General features: G+C 37.4%; 1 long non-coding RNA gene across 1 annotated transcript; it reads right to left on the reverse strand.

The window, feature by feature from the left end:
- Nucleotides 1-886: 886 nt before the first annotated feature.
- On the reverse strand, nt 887-13,578 carry LOC105739417. Its single transcript, XR_001115329.2, has 3 exons — nt 13,393-13,578; nt 8,106-8,268; nt 887-1,197 (listed from the first exon to the last, which is right to left on the reverse strand). It is a non-coding gene; the product is annotated as an uncharacterized LOC105739417 (long non-coding RNA).
- Between the last annotated feature and the right edge of the window lie 4,623 nt (nt 13,579-18,201).

An 18,201-nucleotide genomic window follows, 5' to 3' on the forward strand; every position in this document is an offset into this window, starting at 1 on the left:
TACCTCAAACACTTGTAATGGTGTTCGGTGCAAAGCAGACCCCCAACAATGGTAGCTGTCATTATTTTCATATTACCTTTATTTCACAGCATTATACATTCTAGAAATGAAGTTCAGAGTTATCCTTTCAAACACCTTCAAGAAAATGGAAACTTCTTCTCATTGCCAAATCCCCAAGAAAAAGGAATTGTAAATTTATCAGATATTTGATAATACTACATCAAATTTAAAAAAAAAAAACATATGACCAACCACTGGCTAGCTCTAGCAGCCACAAAGAATGATAAAGGAATGGACTTAGAAAAGATTCCGAACTATTGGACCTTTAGACTCACTGAGCAGTGGACTTTCCTAGTGCCTCCAGGCTGTGCCTGTTTCAACATTTCTGAAGAGCAGAGTGGCTGCGCTACTACAGTTGGTGATACCCTAACTAAATCTAATACGACACACCAGAAAATGGCACTGAACATGAGGAAATAACATTGATGATGCCCTTGAGACTCAGCTCTCAAATGATATGAGCCATTTCTTCCTGCGGGGGGAATTGTCTCTGTCCTCATATATTCAGGTATGTGTATGTGTGATACAACTTCAAGTAAAGATAATGATTGAAATTAGAGATGAGAGAAGTATTAGGTCAGCAGGCCCACTGCAATATTCAGGAAAAGGACTTGAGGTAATTGGATCTTTAAAATGAAAAATGTAAAACCAGGAAAGTAGATACTGCGCTGTGCTGAGCACTCACAGAGGGAAGTAAAGCAAAACACGCATCTTCAAACAAGAGTTAGTCTTAAGATCTGGAGGGGTGGGGGTAAGTCCAGAAGAGTTTTCATCTTCATGAAGAAAGGGCTTCAGCCTTTCCTGTACCAATCTTCACTGTGCACTTTACCCATGCCGCGTCTGTACTGAGCTGCAAGACAAGTGCTGATAGACGAGAACCTCAGGGGAATGGGAGTAAAACATTTGACATGTGATGGAATGCTGGAAAATAATCATTTATTGAGGTCTCCAAGAAACACTGCAGAAGCCGTTTACCAAGTAGAACAAAAACATTTTCCCCACATTGAGAAAGAACAAAGATGTTGCCTTATGTCCTTTATTGTGTTTTGTGATCAGTGATATCCACATACCATCAATTATATAATCACCTCTGGAAGATTGGGTGGATTATTCCAGCAACTTAAATCCTCTCTGGACCTTGAAAATATTTGAGGATCGAAGGAGAGAAATTATGATAATTTTTTTTCAAAATAGCTACATTTTTTTTTTATATCATTGATAGAGTCTAGTTCAGTATTTCATAAGCTACTCAATTGTATGTGTGATACACTAAATGTAGTTGTACTACATTTAGTAGTACAACTTTCACATAGTCAATGATGGAAACAGGAATAAGACGAAAGATTATTATCAGTTGTTATTTGTACTAGTTTATATAATACATATACATCTAGGTATATATACATACATATACATATATGTATACATATACACATACATATACATATATGTATACATATACACATATATATAATTGCAGATCCCCCATAAGCCAAGCATTTCTAAATTTTCTGTGTATATTAACTTAAGTTCTAGGGTACATGTGCACAACGTGCAGATTTGTTACATATGTATACACGTGTCATGTTGGTGTGCTGCACCCATTAACTCATCATTTACATTAGGTATATCTCCTAATGCTATCCCTCCCCCCTCCCCCCACCCCACAACAGGCCCCGGTATGTGATGTTCCCCATCCTGTGTCCAAGTGTTCTCATTGTTCAATTCCCACAATAGCAAAGACTTGGAACCAACCCAAATGTCCATTAATGATAGACTGGATTAAGAAAATGTGGCACATATACGCCATGGAATACTATGCAGCCATAAAAAAGGATGAATTCATGTCCTTTGAGGGACATGGATGAAGCTGGAAACCATCATTCTCAGCAAACTATCGCAAGGACAGAAGTGGGTACTATTAGTATCCAAATTGTACAGATGAGGAAACTGAAGCAAGAGGTTTGGAAACAAATGCAATGTTCTCTTGAGAGCCCATTTGGAAGACAGGCAGTCAGCCTCCAGAATCCATGTTTTTTACCAACAGGAAAAACCAATACATACAAAGCACACTTATCCACAGATACAGAACTTTGACCTGGGCAATTTTTGTTTGTTTGTTTGAGACAGACTTGCTTGGTCACTCAGGCTGGAGTGCAATGGTGCAATCACAGCTCACTGCAGCCTCAACCTCCCCGGCTCAAGTAATTCTCCCATCTCAGCCTCCCAAGTAAGCTGGGACTACAGGTGTGGTGTCACCATGCCTGGCTTTTTTATTTTTTAGAGACAGAGTCTCCCTCCTACGTTGCCCAGGCTGGACTCAAACCCCTGGGCTCAAGGGATTCTCCCACTTTGGCCTCCCAAAGTGCTAGGATTACAGGCATAAGCCACTATACCTGGCCCATTTTCTTGTCTAAATTAACACTGAGTAAGCCTTTTATTATTCACTGAACACGTTCAGCCAACTGCAATAATTGTTCAAAGAATTGATGGAAATGGTTCCAAACTGAAGCTAGTTTGGAAAATCTGGAGCAAGATAATCCACTGAGGTTTGAACATATCATATTAAAGATTTTTTTTTTTTGCCTTTAATACCGTTTGGAGTTTTCATGAGCTGTGAAGACTCAAGGGAACAAGCCAAAGTATCCTTGCGGAAATTCTGAATACCACTAAAATGAGCTGTCAAACATAAATCAGTATCTGGCTATTTTTCGACCTATTTATAAAAGTGCAGCTGTGAAATACATCTAAAATACAAATGTGAGTACATTTATCTGAAGATGGTACTTTTAGCAAAAACCTTTTCAAACAAACAAATGCCATCTGTCAAAAACAAAATAATTGCGTTGTGTCAAAATGTTGGGGGTGAAGTATTTAAGTTCCCTGTGTAGCTGGTATGATAGATCATGGAATTTCACCTGGTGTCAGCTTCATTCAAGCTGCCCCAGGGCTTAATGCTGGCATCAGCCCAGGTCTGGTTTTTATTGAAAGAAGAAGAAATGTGTCAGAACCAGAAAGGATTTCTGGATTTCCAGTGAATACTCTCAAAGGTTCTAAGATTTCATGTTCAAGACGAATGCAGACTCTAAGATTATTCTAGCATATGTTCTGCATCATTTTCAGAATTGATTTTGTTTTCAAAGGTATTAGCCTGTTGTCCTGGAAATTAGACAAAAGCCACATGTTCCCAATGCCCTTTTATGTGTTCATTCTCAAAAACTGTACATTAGTTTTATTAAACAAAATCAACCAGGAAAAATCATTACAAAAAGAATTTTCAGCCTCTTTGAAGCTCAAGATTTATAGACAAGTAGATACATGCCAGAACCATATGAGTTCTGAGCAAACGCATATGGCCCCTATTGGTATTGTTTCATTCGACAACAATTTTTGATCACTGATTCATTGTCATATCCATCCAACTGGAAAACTCCAGGCATTTTGTTTAATTACAGCCAACAGCCTGATGCATAGAAAGATCTGATTGCTGATTATTAAAATTCAACCTTCTTAAGTAGAAATTTGGGATAATCTAAAATAGAGATAGATCTCTGAACTGCTTTTAAGGAAAAAATGCCACATGTGTTTTAATTTTTAAGTACAGAGAAATTCTGAATTCACCGCCAAAAAAAAACACAGCATTTGAGAACGGCAGCATTGGAAGTTCTGCTCAGTCATTTAAGCTAAACAAAGTCTTGATTTCAAGCAATAAAACATGACTAGATTTTATGTATTTATAATGTAAGGAATATAAGTGGAAAATATTATTCTAAAAAAGACAATATTCATATTTGTTGGTAAAGATAACTACTTCATTTTAGCGTGATGCTGTATTCCAAGACCTAAAAAAAAAAATCCATTATTTTCTGTTATAAGCAAAACCAGAGAAAGGTCAAAAGGCTATTGTTGAGCACAACTCTATTCTGTAGCATAAGGATATATATTACTGTAGATTTTCAAAGCCCAGTCTGTAGAAAGGAGTTCAAGGGCACTTCATAAGTTTTTGAGTACTCTGGCTTTATGCACACTGTGTGCAGAATAGGAAGTCTGGAGGGTTCAGCACATACCTGTCTGTAATTAGTGTTCTTAGCCATCGACTATGTCATTCTATCTACTGTACTGGGCACTTTGCACATCACTTCCAATCTAAACAACCACCTTTTCAGATTAAGAAACTAAGACAAAGAAATTTTTTTGTATACTTTAAGTTCTGGGAGACATGTGCAGACACATGCAGGTTTGTTACATAGGTATACACATGCCATGGTGGTTTGCTGCACCCATCAAACCGTCATCTACATTAGGTATTTCTCCTAATGTAATCCCTCCCATAGCCCCACACCCCGCAACAGGCCCCATTTTGTGTGACGTTCCCCTCCCTGTGTCCATGTATTCTCATTGTTCAATTCCCAATTATGAGCGAGAACATGCAGCATTTGGTTTTCTGTTCCTGTGTTAGTTTGCTGAGAAAGATGGTCTCCAGCTTCAACCATGTCCCTGCAAAGGACATGAACTCATCCTTTTTTGATGGCTGCATAGTATTCCATGATGTATATGTGCCACAGTCTATCATTGATGGGCATTTGGGTTGGTTCCAAGTCTTTGCTATTGTGAATACTGCTGCAATAAACATATGTGTGCACGTGTCTATAGAATGATTTATATTCCTTTGGATATATACCCAAGTAATGGAATTGCTGAGTCAAATGGTATTTCTGGTTCTAGATCCTTGAGGAATCACCACACTGTCTTCCACAATGGTTGAACTAATTTACACTCCCACCAACAGTGTAAAAGCATTGCCATTTCTCCACATCCTCTCCATCTGTTGTTTCCTGACTTTTTAATGATCGCCATTCTAACTGGCTAGAGATGGTATCTCACTGTGGTTTTGATTTGAATTTCTCTAATGACCAGTGATGATGAGTTTTTCATATGCTTCTTGGCCGCATAAATGTCTTCTTTGGAAAAGTGCCTGTTCATATCCTTTGCCCACCTTTTGATGGGGTTTTCTTGTAAATTGTTTAAGTTCTTTGTAGCTTCTGGATGTTAGCCATTTGTCGGATGGATACATTGCAAAAATTTTCTCCCATTCTGTAGGCTGCCTGTTCACTCTGATGACAGTTTCTTTTGCTATGCAGAAGCTCTTTAGTTTAGATTCCATTTGTCAATCTTGGCTTTTGTTGCCATTGCTTTTGGTGTTTTAGTCATGAAGTCTGACAAAGAATTGCATATATACAATTGCTCTAGAGCTACATGATGCTGAAGAAAGTCAGCAGGCCCCAAACCTACATTTTTTTGACTGTGATGCTGACCTTTTTTATTCTGAATCATATTCCCCCCAAAAGGGTCCATCCACAGTGGCCGCCCTAATGCAAGTCACTCAATATTGCTTATTATAACTTCATTTTTAAAAGCCATAAAATGGTATGATGAAAGTATATTATAGCTAATCAAAAATTCCTGGTGTAAAAAAGTTAGGTAAAGAAATAAATAACTTCAAAGAATTATGGAAAGGAAAGCAGTGTTCTCTTAAACTGCTCCCCCTTACCACTACAACCAAATACCATATTAAAATTAGAACTATTCTAGTAAAAATTTCATTGACTTTGGATTTTCTTCTCTTAGTTTAACCAGGAATTTACAGGAAAAGGAGGTCTCTGAAAGAGAGCCTAGATATTTTCTAGAAGTGATAGACGTTTCCTCTGTTAACACAGTGTACCAACCCTTTGACTTATTTAAGTGATTTATTCATTTTAAAATGCATGCCCCTTGGAAGGCAGACAATACATCTACTAGATCTATGCAGCAATGTGAAATGTGTGTAAGTTTAGAGATGAGGGTATATGCATGTATATATAAGGTGATTTTATAAAAGCAAACAATTTGAAATTTTAACAGAAAGTTTTTAATATTAATGTTGATTTTACTCAATATCTACTCTCAGGAAAGTGTAACTGATCCTTTTTGTAAAATATATATATAGTTTATGTGGTGTTACTTTGAGATGTTATGAAGTTTTTCTCTAAATTATAACAATTTCATTATTTTTTTATCATGCTTTCTTCCTGGGTGATTTTATTTCAAAGGGTTAATGGTTCATCCATGATATGCTTTTAAGAAAATATGAGTAGACCAGGATGAATTACTTGGCTGCATTCTCAAAACCCAGACTTTAAAAAAAAAAAAACAGGTCCTACATAAACCTGCCTCCTCATCAAAACCACACACTGAATAAATTTAGGATTGTATTCACAGATGGCGGTTCATGAAATCACTCAGCACCAAGTGCAGAATGTTCTCAATGGCTTGGAAAATCAGAATGAACAATGCATCACCAAAGATGGCAGTTGTGCTAGTCTAGATTTTTGAATTGTATAGTGTTAAAAACTCTGCAAAATAGGTTTGCAAGAGATGTTTACAGTTTCTTTCATATATTGTATTTACATTTTAAAGTTTCATCAGGAATTTATAAACATCCTATGTTTTTAAACCCCACCCCGACCCCCAACACAGAATGCCTCCCTCATAGGATGGAAACCAGAGGTTTCAATTTCACAGCTATGATGTTAACCATGAAATAGGGCCTTCTCCAAGGGAGACACATGGCGGTGGACTTACAACTGATATACTTACCATTTAGGAGAGAACTAAATGCTAGATAAATGGAAACTATTCATGCTGTTGTGGGGTTTAGATCAGCTTGGTCACTTTTTATTACATTTTAAAATAACATTCTTATAATTTGCATTGAGGGTTGATACTATCTATGTGGACATTTGGGAGGCTGTAAAAGACAAAGGGAAACATTCAGATTCAGAGTTGAAAGAATTTTTATGTACACCCCATATAGATCTAATTCTAAGCCCATTGGGTAAAAAGTCACATACTTTATATAGAAAAGTTATAAACATTTTATGAATCAGTATGCTTAAAAACTAAGTTAGTTTATACTTTCCTGATTGTTTTCATTTCTTTTCTAAATGCATTTAGGATGAAATCTCATTTGAACATGGACTTTGAATAGTGAGGTTAGTCCATACAACAGGGTTAACATTAAGAAGAGTGAATAATAGCCAGGTAACTACAAATAACTAAATTCATATTGTTTTGTTGTTGTTGTTTTTTAGAGACAGGGTCTCACTTTGTCACCCAGGCTGGATCAGAGAAGAGTGGCACAATCATAGCTCACTGCAGCCTCAAATGCCTGGGCTTGGGCAATTCTCCCCCCTCAGCCTCCCAAAGAGCTGGGTTTATAGGTGCACACCACCATGCGCAGTCTAAATTTATATACTTCTAAAAACACCTGCACTGCATCCATGAACTATTATAATCACTTTATTTGCTATTTCTTTTAATACTGACATAACCCATGAAAAGTAATATTCTTATCCTGATTTTACTATTGAGGAAACTATCTTAATGCAATGAAATGACTCTTCTAACAGCATGGAGCTCTTAAGTGGCAGAGCCAGAACTTGGATCCAATTCTCTCTCAATAAAAGCCTTTTCTCTATGCTCTATTGCTTCTCATAAATGTCCTATAATATATCTATATCAAGTCTAGAGCCACTTTTTCATTATAGGACAATTTAAGGTTGAAGAATTTAGTAGAATTTTACCAGATCTCCAACGTTAACTAGTTTAGGGATTAGAATTTAACCACAGACGATAAGGGAAAAATCCAATTTAACTTAAAACCACAAATATCATACAGAAATAAAAATCTGTTCATAGCCTGAACTGAAATCTAGGCCTTGCTTTCTAGGAAAAAAAATATAGATTTTCTACATGTTAGCCACGAGTCAACAAAACACGTCTTATTTCTGAAGTGACTCACGTAGTATTAACCTCAGGTACAGTACAGGTTTTGACTCTAAGAATATGACATGCAGAGGTGGATACATGAAGAGACACATAGCTCACAGGGGAAAAGCTATCTTTCTTTCAAAGCTGTCTCCAGAAGATACCATTCACTCTGCCTGCCCTCAAGGAGCAATTGACTCTACTGATTATAGTAGGAAAGTTGTTCTCTAATGTCATACCTGGAGAACTTTGACAGCAGGCAGCCATAGCATACATTCCCATACCCTTCATCCCCCATCATCTCTCTCTCCTCCTTCAGATCAGCTATAAAATATGTGGGGACCAATACAAAATGAAGATGTAGGATTCCATGTTCAAAAGTTAGTAAGAATTTCAAGACAGCTAGAACAGAGCATCAAGTTCAGTATATTAGTTCATTTTCGCATTGCTATAAAGAACTTCCTGAGACTGGGTAATTTATAAAGAAAAGAGGTTTAATTGACTCACAGTTCCGCATGGCTGGGGAGGCCTCAGAAAACTTACCATCATGGGGGAAGGGGAAGCAGGCACATCTTACATGGTGGCAGGTGAGAGAAAGAATATGTGGAGGAGGAACTGTCCAACACTTACAAAACCATCAGATCTAGTGAGAACATACTCACTATCATGATAACAGCATAAGAGAAACTGCCCCCATGATCCAGTCTCCCCCCAAGTCACTTTCCTCAATATGGGGGGATTATGGGGATTACAATTTGAGGTGACATTTGGGTGGGCACACAGAGCCAAACCATATCTCAAACCAAGCATGAGGCCTTCTGAGCACAGGGCCCCAAGCGACTGCACAGGTCTCATATCCATAAATGTGGCCTTATTCCCCTAACACTCATTCCTGCAGACACATGTGATACCTGCTGGCCTGGGGTGACCTTTATTCCCTTTCAGTACTGCCTTTGATGTTTCTTTTGTGTTTTTAATCTGGATAATATTGTTGGCAATATGTGCCTCCTAAGAATAGGTTTGGTGTCCTCACTCAGCAACTGTCCCATTTGGCTCAGGATGCCCTGTCTTCAACAGTCAAGGCTAAGAACTCATTCTGACATCACAAAAAATGTGTGACATGTTATCCACAAGTTGGTGATCTAATGTACCTATCTGAACTGAACTCATGGAGATAAAGTGCTGTTTCTTAAGGTTCAATTTCACCTAAGGCATAGATGATTCACAAATATGCAGATTTGCCTTTTGTTTGCTTGTTTTCTCAAAACCAAACACATTTATAACAAAAGATACCAGTACAATATGGCTATTAATTCTCTTCCCTTCATAAGTTCAAAAAAATGCCACAGAATGTACTTCATCTGCTTAGCCCTCTTTTTGTGTTTCAAAGGCTCCCCACCAGTAGAACCACATGATCATTTGCACCATCTGTGCATGGGAGAGAAACACATTATTATCTAAGCCAATACTGAGGGTATTCTATCAAGAAAGGAACCCACTCATCAGAGAAAGGTTATGCAGAAAAGCTCCTGCCAGAAAACTCACTGTTTCCTCCTCTCTCTCTCCCTCATTTGAAATTCATGAAGATGAAGTGCAGCTTTTGTTTCCCATCAGTGAGATGAGCCTTAATACACTCTTGCCAAAAGCAAGCTAACACAGAGTAATTGTTTTTCATCTAAATTGCATGTCCAACCTGCTTAGTCTTCAAAGAACATAGATGCTACAGCTTTGATACCCAACTGCAGAATGACAAAGGACAGGGCACAAGGCACATGGGCACGATGAGAATTTTTAATCACCCCCTATCTGTCAGCAAGCTCTGGAACACTGGGGCAAGAGGAGAAGAGAGTAGATTATTCGCAAGGTGGATAAGGTTCCATATTTCATTCAAGACTAACTTCTTTTTTTAAGGGAGAAAAAAGTGATTTAGAGGGAATTAAGATTCCCCAAGGTGTTTTTAATCTCTTTTCACTCTAGGGCCAGGTGCCTCATGTAGCACTTAAAAGAGTTTCAAAAATGAAAGCAAATGCCTACAACACAGAAAAAGAGATATCCATCTACACAAAGCATCTGCCTTTGTTTAAGAAAAAAGTAGTTTCAGCTTTATGAACTTCACATCCAGACATTTTATAATTTTGACGTTATAGTTCTTATAGACTTTTTCTCCATGAACACTACATCCAATACATAGAGGCAAAAATCACTAATATCTAATATTTTTTAATATATCAAGTCTCCTTTACGTCAATAAGTTCACTTAATTGCACATAACTGCAGAGTGTTTGTGAGGAGGTCTATGTGATGTGAATAAAAACTGTCCAAAGAAACGGAATGAACAAATCTGCCCCCACTACCATCTTTTGCAGGTAGAGATACTACCTAAAAGCTGGGTGGTTCTCGTCATTGATCCCTGGGCCTCATTTTGTAACCAGGTGCTGAGAAAAAAGATTTGACTCTGTTTATTGTGTTTGTTCCAGTTAATTTAATTCTTTTTGCCTGGTTTAAACTTCTATTTTCTAATTACATTCATAAGCTCTACAGGGACTGGAGTGCTACAACACCTTTGCTTGCACTTAGAAAATGTGGACATAAACTAAATTACTTCCACGGCTGTCAGTAAATTGTGCTACTGTCCTGTATCACCTAAACATTAGAAATTTTTGACCCCAGGCAACCCAGTGATAGAAAGTACCTCCCAGCATGCTACCAAAAAATAGGAGACAAGCAAGTCCATCAGGCTGTGAATGTCAGAACAGAGTAAAGTGCTCCAGTTGGAGATGGGGGTATTAGTGTCAGTTCCACCACTAAAGGAGCTGTACAGCTGAGGCCAAGTCATCTAAACCCTCAGAGCCTCAGTGTTACCTGTAAACTGAGAATCTTGAACCATCTCCAAGGTTATTCTTCCAGTGCTAAAGTCTATAATTTCAATCTCTGTGCCTTCCTTTCTTAATAATCAATTTTGGTTTTGGAACAGAAAACTTTTTCTAAAGTGAAAGTTTTGACCAAAAAAACCAACTTAGTTAACTTTAGCTTTTACAATGAAGACTATACCCTATCATCATTAAGATACTATTAAACCCTGGAAGCACTGACATTATGTAATGACTTTGAACATAAAATGGCAATTTACAATGGTCGTACTGTACATCTGTTTGTCTAGATACAGATCGAAAAGAGGGATCTTGGATACAGATGTTTACCTGAGACCTATTACCTGGCCTGTTGTAATACATTTGGAAATGCTGTAAGAAATCTTTGTGAAACTACCCCATGACTTTGAAGCTTGATACTACATCATCAAGATCCGAGTATTTCTCAAATACCCCAACTCAGCTTATGTATTCATCAGGAAGTTGAGACTCTTGGTTTTATTTAAAAAAAAAAAAAAAAAAAAAAAAAAAAAGGCCGGGCGCAGTGGCTCACACCTGTAATCCCAGCACTTTGGGAGGCCGAGGCAGGCGGATCATGAGGTCAACAGATCGAGACCATCCTGGCTAACATGGTGAAACCCGTCTCTACTAAAAATACAAAAAAATTAGCTGGGCGCAATGGCGGGCGCCTGTAGTCCCAGCTACTCGGGAGGCTGAGGCAGGAGAATGGCGTGAATCTGGGAGGCGGAGCTTGCAGTGAACCGAGGTCGCCTCACTGCACTCCAGCCTGGTCAACAGAGCGAGACTCCATCTCCAAAAAAAAAAAAATTTTTTTGAGCAAATAAGGGTATTTATTCACTTACATAATCTAAATTTTCAGGGGTATCACTTTAGGCATGTCTAAATCCAGACACTTCACATTGCCAGGGCTTGGTCTCTGACTCTTGACTGTTTCCTCAAATGATTGCTGAATTCTTAGACACACTTTTTGTACACAGTGGCAAAGGCAGCCCCCTGGCACTTCCAGGCTTAACTGGAGGGTACGCAGGAAAAGAACATATACCAAATGCAGATTAATTGACCTCAATAAACCAGAGTAGTGAAGCCAGGTGGTATCATCTAGAGATTACAGAGCTAAGCTGAAAGTTTACCAAGGAGGCAATATTCTCATGGCAGCTCATAGGGATGGAGTCTCCATTTAGTGTCTAGTAAAATAAACTATTTCATTTTTAATACCAACCTCCTCTAAGCCCAATATAATATTTTTAATGAATATGGTCACAAAATTCCTTTACTTTGCCTCAGTTTGCAGAAAAATAAATGATACATACTACAGTATCAATGAAAAGAGAATCTTTAGAAGTCCAGGATTCTAGTTCTGACTTTAGCAGTTTGAAAAGTCATTTAAACTGTTTCATCACCAGTAAGATGAAAGTGCTGAGTAAAGTAACCCTAAGGCTTGTTTCAAATCCTGAAATGTGAATCCATGTAGCGCCGACCTGGCTATTTTAATGTTTCAGGTTTGGGTTTTTGCTTTCTTGATACCATTTGTTCCTCAGCAAAGGAAACCTAATCACTCAGAACTCTGAGAAACACTGATCACTAAATAGGTCAAAAACATCCTGCAAGAGATGAAAGCATTCAGAAGTTTTGCAGAAGGTAAGTAGATAAGCCAATAGCCCATTATCTTGAACACTTTGGTTTTCACAGGAAAACAAGCAAGCAGTCAACCCCAGCTTCAATACAAGCTGAGTGCCCATGTATTGATCTTCTGTCTGACTGGGTCACGGGAGTTCTGGTGTATATTAAGTAGAAAAAGGACTGAAAATTACATTAATTCAAATGGCTAAATCAATATTTAACAATGCAGTTAGTGGTAGTTGACCTTAAATGCACCTTTAATAAAACAAAGGTGATTCAGGCCAGCCTCCAGCATATGCCATTCAGAAATATGAATTAATGCAAAAGAGATACGTTAAAGACCTCTACTAACGCAGATGCCTTTGCAGCTCGGTCCGACTGCAATGAGAAGTTCAAAGCCACTCTCTTAGCACAGGCAATTCGAATTTTATTCATGTGATGTTGTGTCTTCATTTATCACATTCTCCATGTCTCAAGAATCAGACAGCCTTGATCTCAGCACATTTAAAAGCAGAAAAAGGATTTCAACAACTATTTCCCCAGCAAATTATTAGTAAATCTTTAGTGATAGCTTTGTAACCCTGAGCACTTTCTTCATAAGTAAACATGGATGTTACCAGTTCTTACTCTAGAAGCCCTATCTTACTATATGATTTGCATATATTTGCATATAAACATATCAGTACTCCACTTGCATTAAAGATCATTGAACTAAGCTTGCTTATATTAAAGAGAATGCAAAAAAGAATAAAATAAGGAATAAACAGAGGCAACCTTGTTAAGATGTCAGAATCATCTCAGATGCTATTAGCTATTATATCCGGCTCACAGATGTGAGACTTTTAAAAATTGCCTCGCTGTCCATAAAATACCTTAAGCTGTACAGCACTTTAGTTATCACTGCCAAGGACTTGGTGATAACTGTAAGGGAAAGGTCAATCTAAGAATCTATTTCAATACACCTAAGGCAGCAGGAGACTCTGTGGAATTCCCAAAGGAGCCCAGGAGAGTTTACCTGATTTTGTGACCTAAGATGCTAGTGCCAAAGGCACCATTTCCACTGCATCCTGGTTTGGCTGCAAGGACAAATGTATGATAATTAGAAATCTCTCCTGAGACACTTCCCTTTGATTTCTTGTTTGGTGATGGCTACAGTTTCTCTGCAGCCTTGCTTCTCTCAGGTCTGTCTGCTGGTTACCATGGCAATGTGGTTCAATGCATCCTATGAGCTAAATCAGCATTCTGTAATATCCAAGCTGCTGGCAGTAGAACTTGAGAATTGGGCAGAAAGTTTCCAGGCTGAATGTAAACGCGATTGCTTGAAAATATGATCATACACTTTAATGGGAAAAGGGACATTCCCCAGAACAAGATCACAGTTTCTTCATCATCAAGGATATGGAATAAACACCTAATGTGCCTTAGGGCCAGTCACAAGAGTTCTAGGCAGGGAGAGGGCTGGCAATATACGTTAGGCTCTCCCGCTAATGCTGGAACTCGAACAGAAGTCGCGTATGGCACAAAGATAGCCAAGCAACAGCTTGGCTCCTAGGAAGTCCCTCTGCCTGGGGCATTCCACATACAAACCACTAGGCACGCCCTACTTTTCACAGTCTCTTCACAGGGTCAAAATACTCTCTGAATTTAAGAAAAATTGTAGACTAGTCATGAGAGAGGATGTTTAGAGTGTGAGAATGAATTCTCACCTCCAGCATGGGTTTCAGGAAAGCAAAAAGAAGTAATATTTATTTTATACTCCTCCTGGAGTTAGGTAAAGGAAGCAGAAAGTTGATCTTTCGTCTTAATGATCATGTCTCCTAGGGCCATCATCCTTTACTTGTCAATCTAAATCCAACATCCCCCCAAAACTATGGAGTCCAGGTTATTTGCAAGTTTGAGAAATTTGTTATGTCATTTTTAGGATGAATACATCATATGCCACACATACAAATATGTGTATTATAATGAATTAAAGATTAATAATTGCTTACCCATATGTTTATCATATTCTTTAAGAAACTAGAATATTATAAATATCTTTGAAGCCCTAGAACCTCCTGGTTTAATTCCCCTCACCTGCCACCTAATGAGGTGACCTTTACACTGAACTTGTGTTTATTGTTGTTATCTTCAAAGTTTTATCACAGATGTATGTGTTTCTAAACAACAAACCTCTAGCTACACAGATCAAAAAAAATAAAAAGAAGAAAACACAGATTACCAATACAGAGGATGTCAGGGGATATCACCAGTGACCCCACAGACATCGATAGTGCATTAAGGAAACACTGTGAACAACTCTAAGCCCATAAATTTGCCAACTTGGGTGAAATGGTCTGATTCCTTGAAATATACAAACTACAAAAACTCATTAAAGTAGTAATAATCTAAATTATCTTGTATCTATGAACAAATTGCATTCTTTATTTAAAACTTTCAAATAAAGAAAACTTTAGATCCAAACGGTTTCACTAGCAAAATCTACCACATATGTAAGGAAGAAATAATAACAACCCTACACAATCTCTACCAGAAAATAGAAGGGACCATTTTCCAACTCATTGTGGAGCCAGCATTACCTTGATATCGAACCCAAAGATACTACAATAAAACTACAGACACACATACCTCACGGATATAGATTTTAAAAGTCCTCAACAAAATATTAGTAAATCTAATCCAGCAACTGAGGCTTACTCTAGGGATGCAAGGCTGAATCAACATTTGAAAAAGATGACAACAAATGTTGGCAAGGATGTCCGGACAACTGGAAACTCATACATTGCTGGTCAGAATGCAAAATGGTGGAGAAGTACTGGAAAATAATTCGGTAGTTTCTTATAAAGTGAACCCATATAATCCAGGATTCTCACTCCTAGATAGGCACCCAGAGAAATGAAGCCCTATGTTGACACAAAAACTTACGTAACTGTTTATAGAAAAACTGGAAATAAGCCAATCTCTTTCAACACAGGAATGAAGAAACAAACTGTGGTCCATCCTAAGGAACAACATTCAGCAACATAGACAAATCTCAGATGCATTGTGCTAACAGGGTTTCTAAACCTCAGCGCTATTAGACTTCAGGCCAGGTAAATTTGTATTGTGGGGAGCTGTCTTGAGCGTTGTAAGGTATATTTGCAGGCATCACTGGCCTCTACCCACTGGACGCCAGTTGCATCTCCCTCATTATGCCAATTTAATCAACCAAGGATGTTTCTAGATATGGCCAAATGTTTCCTAGGGAGAAAAATCACTACTGTTTAAGAACCACCATGCTAAGTGATGGAAAGAAGCCTGGCTCAAAAAAATACGTACTGTATAATTCTATTTGTACATTCCAGAAAATGCAGAATTCTAGGAAAGGATTGGGAATAGGATGAGGGTTTGGGTAAAAGGAAGCAGTACAAAGGAATTTGGGGGAAACAGAACAGTTATGTATCCTGACTGCAATGGCTGTTACACAACTCTAGGCATTTGTCTGAACTGTATGCCAAAAAGCAAGCCTTAATTTTACTGTAAGTAAATTTTTAGATGTTTTAATGTAAATAAAATTATAACTACAACACCTATATGCTTATCCCTTTTAAGAAATAAAATACTAAGAATATCCTTGGTCAGCCAGGCGCAGTGGCTTATGCCTGTAATCCCAGCACTTTGGGAGGCAAAGGTGGGTGAATCACGAGGTCAAGAGATCGAGACCATCCTGGCTAACACGATGAAACCCCATCTCTACTGAAAATACAAAAAAATTAGCCAGGCATGGTGGCGGGCACCTGTAGTCCCAGCTACTCAGGAGGCTGAGGCAGGAGAATGGCGTGAACCCAGGAGGCGGAGCTTGCAGTGAGCCGGGATGGCGCCACCGCACTCCAGCCTGGGCGACAGAGCAAGACTCCATCTCAAAAAAAAAAAAAAAAAAGAGTATCTTTTATCTTATCCCACTTCCCTGCCACCCATGGAGGTGAAGCTTTACAGTGAGCTTTTATATTTATTGTCCCTTGCTTTTCATTAATGCCTTACCACATATGTATTACGTCTAAACAATATATTGCCTCTTTATAAGCTTTAAATAGAAAATGCTGTATCGGAAAAAAAGTTTTGTGTACTATTGAAATTAAGTTGTTATTAATCCAAACTAGATTGTTTTAGGTTAAGATGATAATTTTAATCCCCAGAAAAACCACTAAGAAAATAACTTCAAAACTATAGCAAAAGAAACAGCAAGGGAATGTAAATGGCGCACTAGAAAATATTTCTTTAATACAAAAGGTATTAGTAGAGGGCAGGTAATAGGGAACGAAAGGCAAAGACATGAAGACAAATAGAAAAATGGTAGCTATAAATCATTCCTTATTAGTAATTACACTAAATAAAAATAAATGTATTAAGCACATGAATTAAAAGGCTAGAAATTGGAATGGAATTATTAAAAGATTCATCTTTTGCTACCTACAAGAAATATACTTGAGATTCAAAAACTTGAGTAACTTGAAAGTAGAACAGGAAAAAATACACCATGCAAACATTAACCAAAATAGGGCTGGAGTTGATATACTAATATTAGACAAAATACACTTTGAGACAAAATTTTTAAGAGATAAGTAAGGATTTTTATAATAAAAGGGTCAATGCATAAAAAACAGGTAACAATTCTAAATGTATGTGTACCTACCAACAGAGGCCCAAAATACATGAAGCAAAAGCTGACAGAATTAAAGGGAGAAATCAATAATTTGACAATAATAGTTGGAGACTTCAAGACCTCCTTTCAACAATGGATAGAACTAGGCAGAAGTTCAACAAGAAGAGAAGTATTGAACAACACCATAAAACAACTAAACCTAACACACATCTGTAAAACATTCCACCAAAACAGCTGAATACCTTCTTCTCTAGTGCACAAGGAACATTCCCCAGGATAAACCATATTTAAGTTAGAAAACAAACCTCAGTAAGTTTCCAAGGATTGAAATCATACAAAATATACTCTCCAACCATGGTGAAATAAAAATTAGAATTAAATAACAGAAGGAAATTTGGGAAAATCACAAATAATGGAAATTAACACACTCATAACCAATAAGTTAAAAGACCACGAGAACTTAAAAAATACTTTGAGAGGAATAACAACAAAAATAGTATCAAAATGTATAGCATACAGCTAACACAACATTAAAGGCAAATTTATAGCTGTAAATGCCTATATTAAATAAGAAAAAAAGATTACAAATCTTTAACTTTGTTATGCACCTTAAGAAACTAGAAAAAGGAGATCTCACTAAAACCAGAATAAGCAAATAGAAGGAAAGATCAGAGCAGAAAGAAATGAAGTAGAGAAAAATAAAGGCAGAAACATCAACACTTCATAAACTCTTCCAAAAATTAGTAAAGGAAGGAATACTTCCCAACTTGTTCTATGAAGCTAATGTTACTCTGATACCAAAACCAGACAAAGATATCACAAGGATACTATAGAACAGTATTGTTCATACAGACACAAAAATCTTTAACACAATATTAGCATACAGAATCCAGCAGCATATAAGAAAGATTATACAGCATGACCAAGTGGGATTTATCCCAAGAATGCAAGGTAGGTATAACATATAAAAATCAATAAATGCAAAATAACATTTACAAAAAAAGATTACATAATTATCTCTCAAGAGAGGCAGAAAGTGATTTAATACAATCCAAAACCCTTTCATAATAAAAGTGCTCAAGAAATTTGACAAGATATAAAAGACATCCATATTGGAAAGAAGCAGATCTTATTCACAAGTGACATGATATTGTATATAGAAAATTCTAAGATATGCATTGA

This window comes from Nomascus leucogenys, chromosome 2, assembly GCF_006542625.1.
Source record: "Nomascus leucogenys isolate Asia chromosome 2, Asia_NLE_v1, whole genome shotgun sequence".
Classification (NCBI taxonomy): Eukaryota; Metazoa; Chordata; class Mammalia; order Primates; family Hylobatidae; genus Nomascus; species Nomascus leucogenys.